The following is a 16,041-nucleotide window of genomic DNA, read 5'->3' as shown; positions in this document are numbered from 1 at the left end:
TTTAACACATGAACCAAATTGAGTCCAACTCAATTAGCTTAATTAGGATTACTCTTAATCCAATTTGATTTATCACATGAACCTAATCCTCTTGGTTCATCATATGAACCTAATCTCCATCTAATTGCCCTTTGTGTGTGACCCTATAGGTTCTTGTAACGTTGGCAATGCTCCTAAACCTATTTAGAAGCATAAGTAATGAGCGGTATCTAGCAACACATCATTACTACCCAAGTTACAAGAATGTTGAGATCTAACATCACCATGTGATTACTAATTGTGACTCTTCACAGTATATGATAATGTCCTTCTATCCTTGACATGTAGATTGATCAATTTGAGGCATAGACGGTGTCATCCTCTGGTCAATCTAAATCTTGAACTCCAAGTAAACTCACTATTATCAAATGAGCTCAATATCTCATATTGACTCATTTGGGCATGACCATGCACTTAGTGGTCTCACTCTATCAAGAATAACGATATCACTCCCGTTATATAGGAGGGATAGATCCCATCTACATTACTCACATCCCTCCGCATAATTTGTTACATACCCAGTAATCACATTTGTAGTCCACCCAGTTACGGATGACGTTTGACGAAGTCAAAGTATGCAACTCCTTATGTAGGGAACCATGGTGACTTCAAGTCCAAGGACTAATAGTGATACTAATAGCCACATGAGAAAGTATATGACACTCATATAATGATCCATGATACTTTCTCATGGCGGGTCATTCAGTATACATTCTCCAATGCATACTCATGTGTCAACTTGATATCTCTATATCCATGACTTGTGAGATCAAGTCATTGAGTTGACCTACATGCTAGTCTCGTCACATTAACATTATCCCTGAATGTTAATACTTGACTAGGAATGATTAAGAGTAGTGTTCTCTATATCATCTCACTATCGATTCAACCAATTGATTGATATAGATAAGAGCCTTCTACTCAAGGACGCTATTATACTTAGTTATTTGACACCAATACAAGTTAGTATAATAACCAAAACAAATGCCTTTATATATATAGGAATATGATACAATGAGTCCATACAACAATCATCATATGATTGGCTCTAGGGCTCTAACTAACAATCTCCCACTAGCACTAGTGCCAATCAGTGTAGGCTCTAAGGCCCAATGACCTAGTGTGGCTATCATGCTTTCTTTGTGCCAAAGCCTTGGTCAAGGGATCAGTGATGTTAGCCTCTGTGGGTACTCTGCAAATCTTCACATCTCCTCTATCGATGATCTCTCGAATGACATGGAAGCGCCGTAGTATGTTTTTGGTCCGCTGGTGTGAGCGAGGTTCCTTAGCTTATGCAATTGCTCCATTGTTGTCATAATAGAGCTCTATCGGATCGACTATGCTAGGAACCACCCCAAGCTTAATAATGAACTTACGGATCCAAACTGCCTCCTTTGCTACTTCTGATACAGCAATAACTCGACCTCTGTTGTAGAATCAGCAACTGTGTCCTGCTTCGAACTCTTCCAGCTCATAGCTCCACCATTCAAGAGAAACACAAACCCAGACTGCGATCTATAATCATCCTGGTCAGTTTGGAAGTTGGCATCACTGTAACCCTTTAAAGCTAGCTCATCATCGCCTCCATATATCAATAAATATTCTTTAGTCCTTCTTAAGTACTTAAGAATAATCTTGACTGTTATCTAGTGACTTTCACCTGGATCTGACTAGTATCTGCTCGTCATGCTCAAAGCATACGAAACATCAGGACGAGTACATAGCATGGCGTACATGATAGATCCTATGGCTGAGACATAAGGGATCATATCCATGCGGTCTTGCTCCTCTCTAGAAGAGGGACTTTGAGTCTTTGAAAGACTCACACCATGTGACATCGGAAGAAATCCCTTCTTGGAGTTCTGCATGGCAAACCGTAGTAATACCTTGTCAATATATGTACTCTGACTTAGGCCAATCAATCTCTTAGATCTATCTCTATAGATCTGTATGCCTAGAATATGGACTGCTTCTCATAAGTCCTTCATTGAGAAACAATTTCCTATCCAAGTCTTTACAGACTGCAGCAAAGGGATGTCATTCCCAATGAGTAGTATGTCATCCACATACAATACAAGGAAGACAACTGTGTTCTCAACAACCTTCTTGTAGACACAGGGTTCATCTTCATTCTTGATGAAACTAAATTATTTGATCGCATAATCGAATCAAAATTCCAGCTCCGAGAAGCTTGCTTTAGCCCATAAATGGACTTATGCAGCTTGCATACTCTGCCAGTATGCTATGGATCTACAAAACCCTCAGGTTGTGTCATGTACACATCCTCGAGCAAGTTTCCATTTAGAAACGTGATTTTGACATCCATCTGCCAGATCTTATAATCGTGGTATGCTGCAATAGCAAGCATGATCCGAATGGACTTAAACATCGCTACTGGAGAAAAGGTTTCGTCATAGTCAATACCATGAATTTGTTTGAGACCTTTAGCTACCAGACAACCCTTATATATATGTCCATCCATGTCAGTCTTTCTCTTAAAGACCCACTTACACCTAATGGGTTTTATCCCATTAGGTGGATCAACCAAAGTCCATACTTGGTTGGTGTATATGGATTCCATTTCGGATCTCATGGCCTCTAGCCATTTCTCAGAATCTGGTCTCATCACAGCTTCCTGATAAGAGGTAGGCTCATTCTCAATGAGCATAGCGTCATCATGGTCGGATAAGAGAAATGAATATCGCTCAGGCTGACGACGTACCCTATCAGACCTGTGAAGAGGTAGGTCTACTTGAACTGGTTGTTGTTCCTCAACTCCTTATGGAACAATCTCATCATCCACAACACTTTGTGGTTCCAGTTCAACTTTCATCAAGGATTCAGTGCTATGTTCCATATCCTGAACTTCTTCAATATTGAACGTACTCCCACTAGTTTTTCTGGAAAAAAATCCTTTTCTAGAAATACCCCAGTCTTAGCCACAACTACTTTGTGTTGACTGGGAATGTAGAAGTAATATCCCTTCATTTCTTTGGGATATCCTATAAAATAGCACTTATCATATTTGGGTCCCAGTTTGTCTGAGACTTGACGTTGAAAGTAAGCCTCACAACTCCAAATTCTCATAAAAGACACCTGGGCATCTCTCCCAGTCCATATCCTATATGGTGTTTTCATCACAGCCTTGGATGGAACACAGTTGAGTATGAAGGCTGCTGTGTCCAGAGCATAGCCCCAAAGAGATATAGGAAGATTTGTGTGACTCATCATAGACCGTACCATATCTAATAGGGAATGATTCCTCCTTTCGGATACACCATTCCACTGTGGTGTTCCAAGAGGAGTGAACTGGGATAGAATCTCACACTCAGCTAGATAGTCATGAAACTCATGGATAAGGTATTCTCCACCTCGATCTGATCGAAGTATCTTAATACTCTGGTTTTGTACTTCATTCTTGAATGCTTTGAACTTTTCAAAGGATTCTGACTTATGTGTCATCAAATACACATAACCATATCTACTGTAAAATACCGAAAAATGGCGAATATTGATAAGGGAATTTTTATAAATTTTTATGGAATTTTTCGGACACCGTATGGACGAGTTTACGGTGACAACTCATTTAAGTGAGGAAAAGATTTATTTAATTATTTATTTTCTTTTCCCTTTTTCTTATTTATTTTCTTCTCGTCTCAATGCCCTCACCGAGCCTCACACGCGCGATTTTCCTTCCTCCTCGCGCCTAGCCGCCGACCCCTTGCCAAAACTGTCACGCGACGGTTTCCTCTTCCCTGATCTTGTGTCGCCCTCCATCTTCCTCGCATCTTCCTCGTCGACCGCAGCCGTGCCCTAATCGGCTGAGTCGAATTCCCCCTTTTTCCCCTCTGTGTTGCTTTCAAACCCAACAACCGGCGGTGACTTCACTGTCGACGCCAGCCGATCGTCGGCCCCTCCTCTGTGCTTGTGCCCTAGCGAGCTCGACGCCACTTCCTTGCCTCTTCCGTCGCCCCTTCCTGTGGAGATCCCACATCCGACGCCACTCGACCGTCGCTTCTCTGCTCTGATTGGTGTCGGACAGGAGCAAGGAGCCGATCCCTCTTCCCATCTTCTAATCGTCGACGCCGGCCAAGCTTCTATTCCCCATCTTTTCCTCTCTTCCAGCTGAGCATCGCCGTTGACTCCCTGTTCTTGAGCCGTGCCCTAGATCCTAACCAACAAGGTGAGTTGGTTGTACTTGAAACGCTTGGTTGCACACTTGATTTTCCCCCTTCTGATCTGATCCAGCAGGTGTAGGGTTTCAGTGGAACAGTGGTCACGGCTGTGAGGGAGAGGAAGGCTCTGCCGTGAAGTGTTCCAATAGCAAACCTTGAGTTCCAGCACAAAACACGGCTGTGAAATGAGGTAATGAGTAGAGAATTGTAGCCTTATTGTGGATTGTGTGTTGTTTGGACTATTGTGATAATAGATTTGATTTAGGTATGAGGTTATCAATTTATATTGGTAGATTGGATTAACTTTAGATTTTTAATCTAATGTTATGATTAGGGTTAAAGGCAATTAACCCTAGTTAATCGTTGGATTTAAATTAGGAAGGTCGAGATTTATGATTTAGGGTTTTTCCCTAAATTGTTCTTAAGGGTTTTTATTTAGCTATTCGTTTAATTTGTAGCTAAATAAAAAATGTATGTTTGATATCACAGGACCTTGATGCGAGACGAGCATCTCGACGTCCGAGTTGAACTGAAGTTATCTTTTCTATTGGAGGCGGGTACCACTTGACTTATCTTTTATGATATTATCATTTGGATATGCATAGTATTTTATAGCTACAAGCAATGATCATGTTTGCCTTTGGTATGTCACGGTTTGATACCCATAGCATGTTCTATTTTTGTTGTTTGTTATGTATCCATGTTTATGCCTCGTGATTATTGCCATGGTTACCTTAATTCCTAGAGTAAGTGACATACCATTCTTTACTGATGTAGGACTAGATTCTGAATTTTTATTATCTGGCATGTGTACCTATATTTTTATATCATATTTGATCTGTATACCTAGACCCTTTTGTTTTGATCCATGTACATTGTTGGTATATATTTTATGGAGGTGGATATGTTCCGGACCTAGGTTGTTATACTATAGAGGATCTGTATACCCTAGATCTGTGGATTCGACTTATTGGTACTAGAGTACACATTTATATATATATATATATATATATATGGATTGGTTCAGGATATGGTCATGCTTAGTGTCATGCACCATTCGCATATTCCATGCTGGGTGATAGTCTGCTCCATTATTGTAGAGCATATTGCCAATTTCATCACTGTTCGATGCTCCGTTGGTCCGCTCATGGGTAGTGTGACGCAGGGTGGTAGCACGTCAATTTTGCTCTATTCAATGCTCGGTTGGTCCGCTCATGGGTAGTGTGATGCACCGTGGTAGCACGTCAGGGATCCCTCCCCGTCATGGTGTACCGGGAGATGAGAGCATTGCGCTCCCCCATTTATGATTTGGGGTAGGAGTATGTGTGTACTCCGACAGCATCCCGTCCACTCGGTCACTCATCAAGAGCAGTGACGCCAGAGTGCACAGTTGTCACAACCCTACCCACTCAGTCTCACCATTATGTGTGAGATGACTGACTGGCGTCAGGGGTGACCATGTCATTGGCACCATATGCATTTATTGCATTTATTTGCTTGTGTTTGCTGCACTTATATGCTGCATTTTGGTGGATGCATTTGTTTGACATGCATACAGGAGGCATATTGTGTATCTGGTTTGACGACCCTTTTGTTCTGGATAGGAGTTCCTGGTGAGTACAACTTCCTCAGTTACCTTTCAGTTTTGCATATTTCCTATATATGATTAGGAAGCTGTATTCCATGTTTATTGCTGTTAGATATATCTTACTAAGCATGTCTATTGGTATTCGCTGAGTTGTTGAACTCACCCCCGTGGACACTATCTTATTCAGGTATCAGGTTGGTTATGATGTTGCTTGGAGTATCCTGTCTGCTGGTCCCCACGTCACCTCAGAAGATCTATCGGTTTCATTTATGATTTGTTTGTTTTATGTGTCAGTGTGTTTAGTTTGTGCTCCGGTTTTGTTTCTGGAGTTTTGAAGTTGTTATGTGGTATTTTGTATTATTGTTGGTTGTGTAAGTCTAGCCCGCTAGCAGTTTTGTGTTTGGTTTGTATTTGGTTTATGTCATTTTTCGCTGTGTTTTGGTTTTGTTACAGCCGAGTGGGCTGCTTTACATATAACTGCGTGGTTGTGATTTTATTGTATCAGCCGAGTAGGCTGTATCATATAACTGTGTGGTTGTGTGTATATTCCAGCCGCCTGTGGCTGATGTATATTGTGCATGTAGAAATGATTTAGATTCTCTGCCGTACAGGGGAGGTGCTGCCGAAATTTCTTCGGACAGGGACTCCCCCGTGGTGTGACAATTTAGTGGTATCAGAGCAGGTATACGATACTTGCTATGTGTTCTGGATTTTTGAGATTTATCTGATACCAATTTATTTAGTATCAGAGCACGGTACGGGTCTTATATTCCATGTTTTGGATTGCGTGTTTTAGTTTTCTTGATGTGACTTTTTGGGTTTTGCGAACTGGCAGCGGCAGGACATCTCCAAGCTATAGGAGGTACGTTGGTATATGTTATCCTATCTTTTTGGTTAGTTTATGCCCTGTTCACTATTACAGTTTATGACATGTATTAGTATTCTTTATTAGTACCTCTCTAGTTGATATAGCATATATTTTATGTGTTAGGTAAATCACTGATTATGGTAGACCTTAATAGAGATCAAGGATTATAGTCTCCAGTAATTTTTCATATCATATCACCAGTAGTTTTAGCTTCTATTACTACTAGTTGATTAGCAGATTGAGGCACATACCAGCCTCTGCTAGTATTAGCTGAGTAGTGGATAGTATCTATATCTTCATGTTGACCTAACCAGTAGTATACCATTTTATCTTAATTAATTATATCAGTAGATAACTGATTTACTCTTGTTAGATTGGTCAGTGGAAGACTGATTTACACTTGTCGATTTGGGTAGTCGTAGATCGATTTACCTTAGTTGCTTGTGGAGGATTTGTGTACATTCGTTAAATTTAAATAGTCAATGACCGATTCATTTGTTTTGGGTGGTCCGATCAGTAGGGGATTGACTTACTCTATTTTATAGAGATACTGATCTTTGGGTTATTTGTGCTTAGGTTGGTATCTAGAGCACATTTGAGTACATGTTTTGTACTGACGCGAAAAAGACTGAATTGATCGTATACCATTATCGATTTCGGTCAGTCTATAGAGGATCGATGTATCCTATTCCATGTGGACTTTAATTTTTAGACTTTATATACCTGGTTGGATAACTTATATGTAGCATGGGAAATATCAGGTTGATTGGATGCTGATTCTGCATATCTATGTGGTGTGTACATATGATTATTACGGGTTGTAAGAGTGCTATGATGGATGGTTTAATTGCATGTAGTGGGTGTATACTTTTCCAGTTATGATTGTTGTGGGTTTCTAGTAGATTATACCCGAGTGGTCTGATTGGTTTATTGGAGGATTATGTTGATTATACCTATGTTGTGTGTATACATGCGCCAGGTGTATGGTAGGTAGCATCATGATGATTCTACCTATGTTGAATGTAGAATGATGAGTGTCTACATTATGTTATTGGTTGTATTACCCTGTCAACTAATTCTCTTATTAGTGGGTGACCGACCCACTAGGATGATGATAGAGTTGACTATGGATTTGATTTGCTTACTGAGTTGTTATACCCTAGGCTACCCACAGTGATCTATGGTAGAGAGATCTCGTACAGCCTCTAGCTGGATAGTTAGGTGCCTTGGGCACTTATGTATTTGTTGTGGTGGAGCGTTTCTCCCACATATTACGGATTATTTGTGGTAGAGCGTTGCTCCCACATATGTGGTATTTCTTGTGATAGAGCGTTGCTCTCACACTAGAGGATTTATTCTTTGCTGATTTATGTTGTTGGTGATCAGATTTCCGACTTATTATCGGAGATCTTATGGTTACGAATGTCTGTGATACGAACATTATGTATTTTGGTTTTACCATTAGGGCTTGCAGAGCCTTAGATGTTTTCAGGGGCTCGATGATTTTGGTATTTCGAGGATGTTTGTATCGGTTTCCATTGTCTTTGTTGACGATGTTGTGATCTATTTCGGATCCGCGGTAAGTCACGCACATCATCTTTGCATAGTTCTAGAGATGTTTCGATGGGAACATCTATATGCGAAGATCAGTAGTGCGTATTTTGGTTGTCTTCTGTGAGATGTTTGAGACACACGGTCACCAGTAGGGTATACTGTGGTTCCACAGGATATTGAGGTTGTTACCGTTGGGAGTAGACGGAGTCTATAGAAGAGGCTCGCAACTTCCTTTGTTTGGCTCGATATTTCCGGAGATACGTTGAGGGTTTCTCACAGATTGCTATGCTACTTACACGCCTGACCAGGAAAGGTGTGAAGTTCACTTGGACTGACGATTGCAAGACCAGCTTCCAGTAGCTGAAGCGGAGATTGGTGTCGGCTCCGATTGTTGGTTATACCTTCTCGAGATGACGGATTCGTGCTCTACACCGACGCGTCTCTTCAGGGTTTGGGTGCTGTTCTGATGTAGCACGTCAGAGTAGTCTCCTATGCTTCTTGTCAGTTGAAGGAGCATGAGAAGAACTACCCTATACATGATCAGGAGTTAGCCGCCATCATCTTTGCTTTGAAGATTTGGCGACATCATTTATACGACATTACATTTGAGATTCTCACTGGTCATAAGAGTCTCAAATATATTTTTACTCAGAAGGAACTTAATCTCCGATAGAGGAGATGGATGGAGTTCCTGAAGGATTATGATGGTACCATTAGCTATCACCCAAGGAGAGCTAATGTGGTTGCCGATGCACTTAGCAAGAAGCCCACAGGGACTTTAGCTTGCCACCGAGTTGTGATCACGGACTTGATTCAGGGTTTTTCTGAGTTAGACCTTGAGGAGTAGGGACATACAGAGCAGCGTATTCTTGTTACCATAGTTGCTCAGTCATCGATCAGGACGAGAATCCGAGAGGCCCAGTTGTTGGGACCTCATAGAGCTCAGCGTGAGGCAGAGTTGGTCCATACTATCAGACGGAGGATGTCAGAGGAATAAGACTGCCAGAAGAGTTATGCTGACCAGAGTCGGAGACTCTGAGAGTTCTCCATTTGCGACCATGTATTTCTACGAGTTTCACCCATGAAAGGGGTGAAGAGATTGGCCTCAGAGGTAAGCTAGCCCGCGATACATTGGACCTTTCCAGATCTCGGAAAGGATTGGAGCGGTAGTTTACCGGTTGGCACCACCACCGTCCCTGGCAAGAGTTCACGACGTATCCCACGTATCTATGCTGAGGAGATACGTAGCGGACCCAACACATGTGCTGACAGATATCTCAGTTCCCGTTCAGCCTGACGTCACTTATGAGGAGATTTCGGTACAGATTCTAGACCGGAAAGAGTGTCAGTTGTGGAACAAGACTATCCGGCTGGTTAAAGTCGGATGGCAGTATCATTCGGACGAGGAGGCTACCTGAGAGTTCGAGGATACGATCCGAGCTCGATACCCCATCTTTTTACTTGAGGTATGTGATTTAATTTATTGATCAGCAATTGTACTCTTTACCTGTTGTAGGTACATGCTGATGGTAGATCACGAAATTTGGGGACCAAATTTTTATAAGTGGGGGAGAATGTAAAATACCGAAAAATGGTGAATATTGATAAGGGAATTTTCCGGAATTTTTAAAAAAATTTCTGGAATTTTTCGGACACCGTATGGACGAGTTTACGGGGATAAAAATGGGGCCCGGGAAAGCCTGTTTAGGCTACCCATTTAAGTGATGAAAAGATTTATTTAATTATTTATTTTCTTTTCCCTTTTTCTTATTTATTTTCTTCTCCTCCCCGTGCCCTCACCGAGCCTCACACGGGCGATTTTCCTTCCTCCGCGCGTCGAGCCACCGTCCCCTTGCCAAAACCGTCACGCGACGGTTTCCTCTTCCCTGATCTTGTGTCACCCTCCATCTTCCTCGTGTCTTCCTCGCCGACCGCAGCCGTGCCCTAATCGGCTGAGCCAAATTCCCCATTTTTCCCCTCTGTGTTGCTATCGAACCCAACAACCAGCGGCGACTTCACTGTCGACGCCAGTCGATCGCTAGCCCCTCCTCTGTGCTTGTGCCCTAGCGAGCCCGATGCCACTTCCTTGCCTCTGCCGTCGCCCCTTCCTGTGGAGATCCCACATCCGACGCCACTCGACCGTCGCTTCTCTGCTCTGATTGGTGTCGGACACGAGCAAGGAGTTGAGCCCTCTTCCCATCTGCTAATCGTCGACGTCGGCCAAGCTTCTGTTCCCCATCTTTTCCTCTCTTCCGGCTGAGCATCGCCGTTGACTCCCTGTTCTTGAGCCGTGCCCTAGATCCTAGCCAACAAGGTGAGTTGGTTGTACTTGAAACGCTTGGTTGCACACTTGATTTTCCCCCTTCTGATATGATCCAGCAGGTGTAGGGTTTCAGTGGAACAGTGGTCACGGCTGTGAGGGAGAGGAAGGCTCTGCCGTGAAGTGTTCCAACAGCAAACCTTGAGTTCCAGCACAAAACACGGCTGTGAAATGAGGTAAAGAGTAGAGAATTGTAACCTTGTTGTGGATTGTGTGTTGTTTGGACTATTGTGATAATAGATTTGATTTAGGTATGATGTAATCAATTTATATTGGTAGATTGGATTAACTTTAGATTTTTAATCTAATGTTATGATTAGGGTTAAAGGCAATTAACCCTAGTTAATCATTGGATTTAAATTTGGAAGGTCGAGATTTATGCTTTAGGGTTTTTCCCTAAATTGTTCTTAAGGATTTTTATTTAGCTATTCGTTTAATTTGTAGCTAAATAAAAAATGTATGTTTGATATCACAGGACCTTGACGCGAGACGAGCATCTCGACGTCCGAGTTGGACCGGAGTGATCTTTTCTATTGGAGGCGGGTACCTCTTGACTTATATTTTATGATATTGTCATCTGGATATGCATAGTATTTTATAGCTACAAGCAATGATCATGTTTGCCTTTGATATGTCACGGTTTGATACCCATAGCATGTTCTATTTTTGTCGTTTGTTATGTATCCATGTTTATGCCTCGTGATTATTGCCATGGTTACCTTAATTCCTAGAGTAAGTGACATATCATGCTTTACTTATGTAGGATTAGATTCTAGATTTTTATTATCTGGCGTGTGTACCTATATTTTTATATCATATCTGATCTGTATACCTAGACCCTTTTGTTTTGATCCATGTACATTGTTGATACATATTTTATCGAGGTGGATATGTTCCGGACCTAGGTTGTTATACCATAGTGGACCTGTATACCCTAGATCTATAGATTCGACTTACTAGTACTAGGGTACACACACACACACACACACACACACACACACACATATATATATATATATATGGATTGGTTCAGGATATGGTCATGCTTAGTGTCATGCACCATTCGCATATTGCATGCTGCGTGATAGTCTGCTCCATTATTGTAGAGCATATCGCCAATTTCATCACTGTTCGATGCTCCGTTGGTCCTCTCATGGGTAGCGTGACGCAGCGTGGTAGCACGTCAATTTTGCTCTGTTCGGTGCTCCGTTGGTCCGCTCATGGGTAGTGTGATGCACCGTGGTAGCACGTCAGGGATCCCTCCCCGTTATGGTGTACCGGGAGATGAGAGCATTGTGCTTCCCCATTTATGATTTGGGGTAGGTGTATGTGTGTACTCCGACAGCATCCCGTCCACTCGATCACTCATCAGGAGCAGTGACGCCAGAGTGCACAGTTGTCACAACCCTACCCACTCAGTCTCACCATTGTGTGTGAGATGACTGACTGGCGTCAGGGGTGACCATGTCATTGGCACCATATGCATTTATTACATTTATTTGCTTGTGTTTGCTGCACTTATATGCTGCATTTTGGTAGATGCATTTGTTTGACATGCATACAGGAGGCATTTTGTGTATCTGGTTTGACGACCCTTTTGTTCTGGATAGGAGTTCCTGGAGAGTACAGCTTCGTCAGTTACCCTTCAGTTTTGCATATTTCCTATATATGATTAGAAAGCTGTATTCCATGTTTATTGCTGTCAGATATATCTTACTAGGCATGTCTATTGGTATTCGCTGAGTTGTTGAACTCACCCCCGTGGACACTATCTTTTTCAAGTACCAGGTTGGTTATGATGTCGCTTGGAGTATCCTGTCTGCTAGTCCCCACGTCACCTCAGAAGATCTATCGGTTTCATTTATGTTTTGTTTGTTTTATGTGTCAGTGTGTTTAGTTTGTGCTCCGGTTTTGTTTCTGGAGTTTTGAAGTTGTTATGTGGTATTTTGTATTATTGTTGGTTGTGTAAGCCTAGTCGGCTAGCAATTTTGTGTTTGGTTTGTATTTGGTTTCTGTCATTTTCCGTTGTGTTTTGGTTTTGGTACAGTCGAGTGGGCTCCTTTACATATAACTGCGTGGTTGTGATTTTATTGTATCAGCCGAGTAGGCTGTATCTTATAACTACGTGGTTGTGTGTATATTCCAGCCGCCTGTGGCTGATGTATATTGTGCATGTAGAAATGATTCAGATTGTCAGCCGTACAGGGGAGGTGCTGCCGAAATTTCTTCAGACAGGGACTCCCCCGGTGCGTGACATCTACTGAAGTCATCAGTAAAGGTAATGAAGTACCTATAACCACCTCTGGCAGCGACATTGAAAGGGCCACATACATCACTATATATAATCCCTAACAAGTCAGTCGCTCTTTCGCAGTGTCCACTAAAGGGAGTCTTGGTCATCTTGCCCAATAGCCATGACTCGCATGTCTCATATGATTCAAAATCAAATGAGTCTAGCAATCCATCTTTATGGAGCTGGGATAAGCGTTTGTCATTTATATGACCTAAGCGACAATGACAGAGATAGGCTTGGTTCATTTCATTTGATTTGAACCTTTTGGTATTTATGTTATAGATGGGGTTCTCTAAGTCTAGAATATAGAGTCCGTTCATCAGAGGTGCACTATAATAGAACATATCATTTAAATAAACTAAACAACATTTGTTCTTTATTATAAATGAAATACCTTTCTTGTCCAAAAAAGAAACTAAAATTATGTTCTTCGTAAGAGCACATAACAACTGTAGGAGTGTATACTAAAAGCCTAGCTTTTGTATAAACATTTATAAGAATCACATTGGTCAAGTGTCTACATTTATATATACCAAATGTAGATGTTCAATTAATTTATATTATAGATAACATAGTGTGTGGTGTCGCACACAGAAGATCATGTTATCGGTTCTTTATAAATTAAAAATAGTAGCTCACGACCAAGATGGAAAGGAGCAAACCATTGGAAGGTCGTAGTATAATTAGGTATTAGTTTATCTTAACTATGTAATTACACTAGTACACTTAGAGTGTATTGAGCAGGACCATTTGGAGGTCATTTCTTTTATACTGACTTTATAAAGGAACAAAGACCTCAGTTATTATGGAAGTGTGTGCTCTTAATCCTAATATAATAATAAGCACATATATTTGATATTTATTTCTTTAATTTATCAATGGGTGAGATTTAGTTCGATAAATCAATAAGCCTGATAAGTTGAGAAATGATATCACTTATAGTGTGTGTTGTTGATTATAGAAGGAAACTGTGTCCTAGTGATCTAGGTTGATAATGTCCCCAAGAGGAGCTCATAAGGATTGTCATGTTAAACCCTGCAGGTGGACTTAGTCCGACATGACGATAAGGTTAAGTGGTACTACTCTTGGACTAAGATATTAATTAAATGAGTTGTCAGTAACTCACTTAATTAGTGGACATTCGACATCTTAAACACAGGGAGACTAACACACTCATAATAAGAAGGAGCCCAAAAATGTAATTTGGGATTGGTGCGGTAGTTCGATAATAGTTCTTTAGTGGACTGAATTATTATTGATGGAATTAAGTTGTGTGTTCGGGGCGAACACGGGAAGCTTAATTTCATCGGGAGACCAAAACCAATTCCTCCTCTCGGTCCCTATCGTAGCCTCTTGTATATCGAGATTTATACCCACCATATATCCACCTTTTTACCCAACCAATAGGGGCCGGCCAAGCTAAGCTTGAAGCTCAAGCTTAGGGTCGGCCAAGCCTAAAGGTTGAGCCTTAAGGTGGCCGGCCAATAGCTTGGAGCTCAAGCTTAGGTGGCCGGCCACATCATATTAAAAAGGGGTTTTTATAAAAATTATTTCTTATGTGGATATTATGGTTTTAAAAGAGAGTTTGAAATTTAAATCTTTCCTTTTATAGCTTTCTACAAAAGATTAAGAGAAGATTTGAAAACTTTCCTTATTTGTAGATTGAAAGGTAGATTTTAATTTTGATAAAACTTTCCTTTTTAGCCATGTTCATGATTTAAAAGAGAGTTTAAAAATTATATATTCTCTTTTATAAGTTTCTACAAAAGATTAGAAAAGATTTGATATCTTTCCTTATTTGTAGATTGAAAGAAGATTTTAATTTTTAGAGATAACTTTCCTTTTTGAAAATCATCCACATGTTTAAAGAAATATTTTAATTTATAAAATTTCCTTTTTATAATCCACCATGAAGGGAAAAATTATTGGAGAAATTTTTATAAATTTCCGAAGACAAATTAGGAAGTTTTAATTCTTGTGTTAATTAAAATTGTTCTTGTTTTGGAGATTACTGGCCGACAATTATTTTAATGAGAAGAAAATTGTTTTTTAATTAAAATAAATTTTCCTTTTCATGGCAAAAGAATTAAGAAAGTTTTTATTAAAATTTCCTTATTTGCCAAGACCAAGGATTATAAAAGAGGGGGTAGAGGTGCCTTCATGAAAAAACAACTCTATTATTTCTTCTCCTCTCTTTTCCTCCTTGGTGGCTGGCCCTAGCTTCTCCCTCTTCTCTTCTTCTTGTGGCCTGTGGCAACCCCTCTTGGAGCTCTTGATGGTGGCCGGTTCTAGCTAGGAGAAGAAGGAGAGAAAGGAGGTTTTGTTTCTTGAATCCCTTGGAGCTTGGTGGTGGTGGCCGGACCTCTACTTCTCTTGGAGAATTGTGGTGGCCGAAACCTAGAAGGAAGAAGAAGGTGCTTGGTGGTTCTCATCTCGGAAGATTGTTGCCCACACAACGTCCGAGGTTAGAATAGGAATACGGTAGAAGATCAAGAGGTTATTTTGCTTACAAAGAAAGGTATAACTAGTAATTGTTTTCCGCATCATACTAGTTTTCTTTGTATAGTTATTTATGGAAATACCAAACACAAGAGGCATATGATTCTAGAGTTTTCGAAATAGTTTTTTTTTCGAGTTTATGTTTTCTTCTTTTTCGAATTTGTGATTCGATTGTTCTTTTTGGTTAACCTAGAGTTATTTAAGGAAATAAATATTAGCTTTCCTTAAAAGGCTTTGCTAAGGTGGTGGTGGTTGCTCCCATATCCAAGAAGGCCATGTGCCTCGTCATGCAGTCCTGGAAGCCAATTTTGGAAATTAATATTTATGGAATTAATAAATTAGGTAGATTTGAATCAATAGTGTTAAGTTCCGCTTGCGATTCAAATCTAAACCATTAAGAACAGATAAGTTAAATTTGGAATCAATGATGTTAAGTTCCGTCTGCGATTCCTAATTTAACTTCTAAATAACACAATATGTTATTTAAGGAAAGGTTTGACACTTGTACAAAAAAATTTTGTACAGTGGAACCAGTACGATTTTCTTAGGACTAACCAACAATAGGTATCAGAGCTAGGGTTTGCCTCTGTGTGTTTGGTTTTCAAATTAGGTTATGGACATGTCATACATAATTTAGGCAGGATAATAGTAGGATATGCTAACTTTATGGTTGCAGGCTCCAACTATTATGGCTTATATTTTTAT

The sequence above is a fragment of the Zingiber officinale genome, chromosome 5B (assembly GCF_018446385.1).
Source record: "Zingiber officinale cultivar Zhangliang chromosome 5B, Zo_v1.1, whole genome shotgun sequence".
NCBI lineage: Eukaryota > Viridiplantae > Streptophyta > Magnoliopsida > Zingiberales > Zingiberaceae > Zingiber > Zingiber officinale.
The sequence above is the reverse complement of the archived record's forward strand: the minus strand, read 5'-3'. Positions refer to the sequence as shown.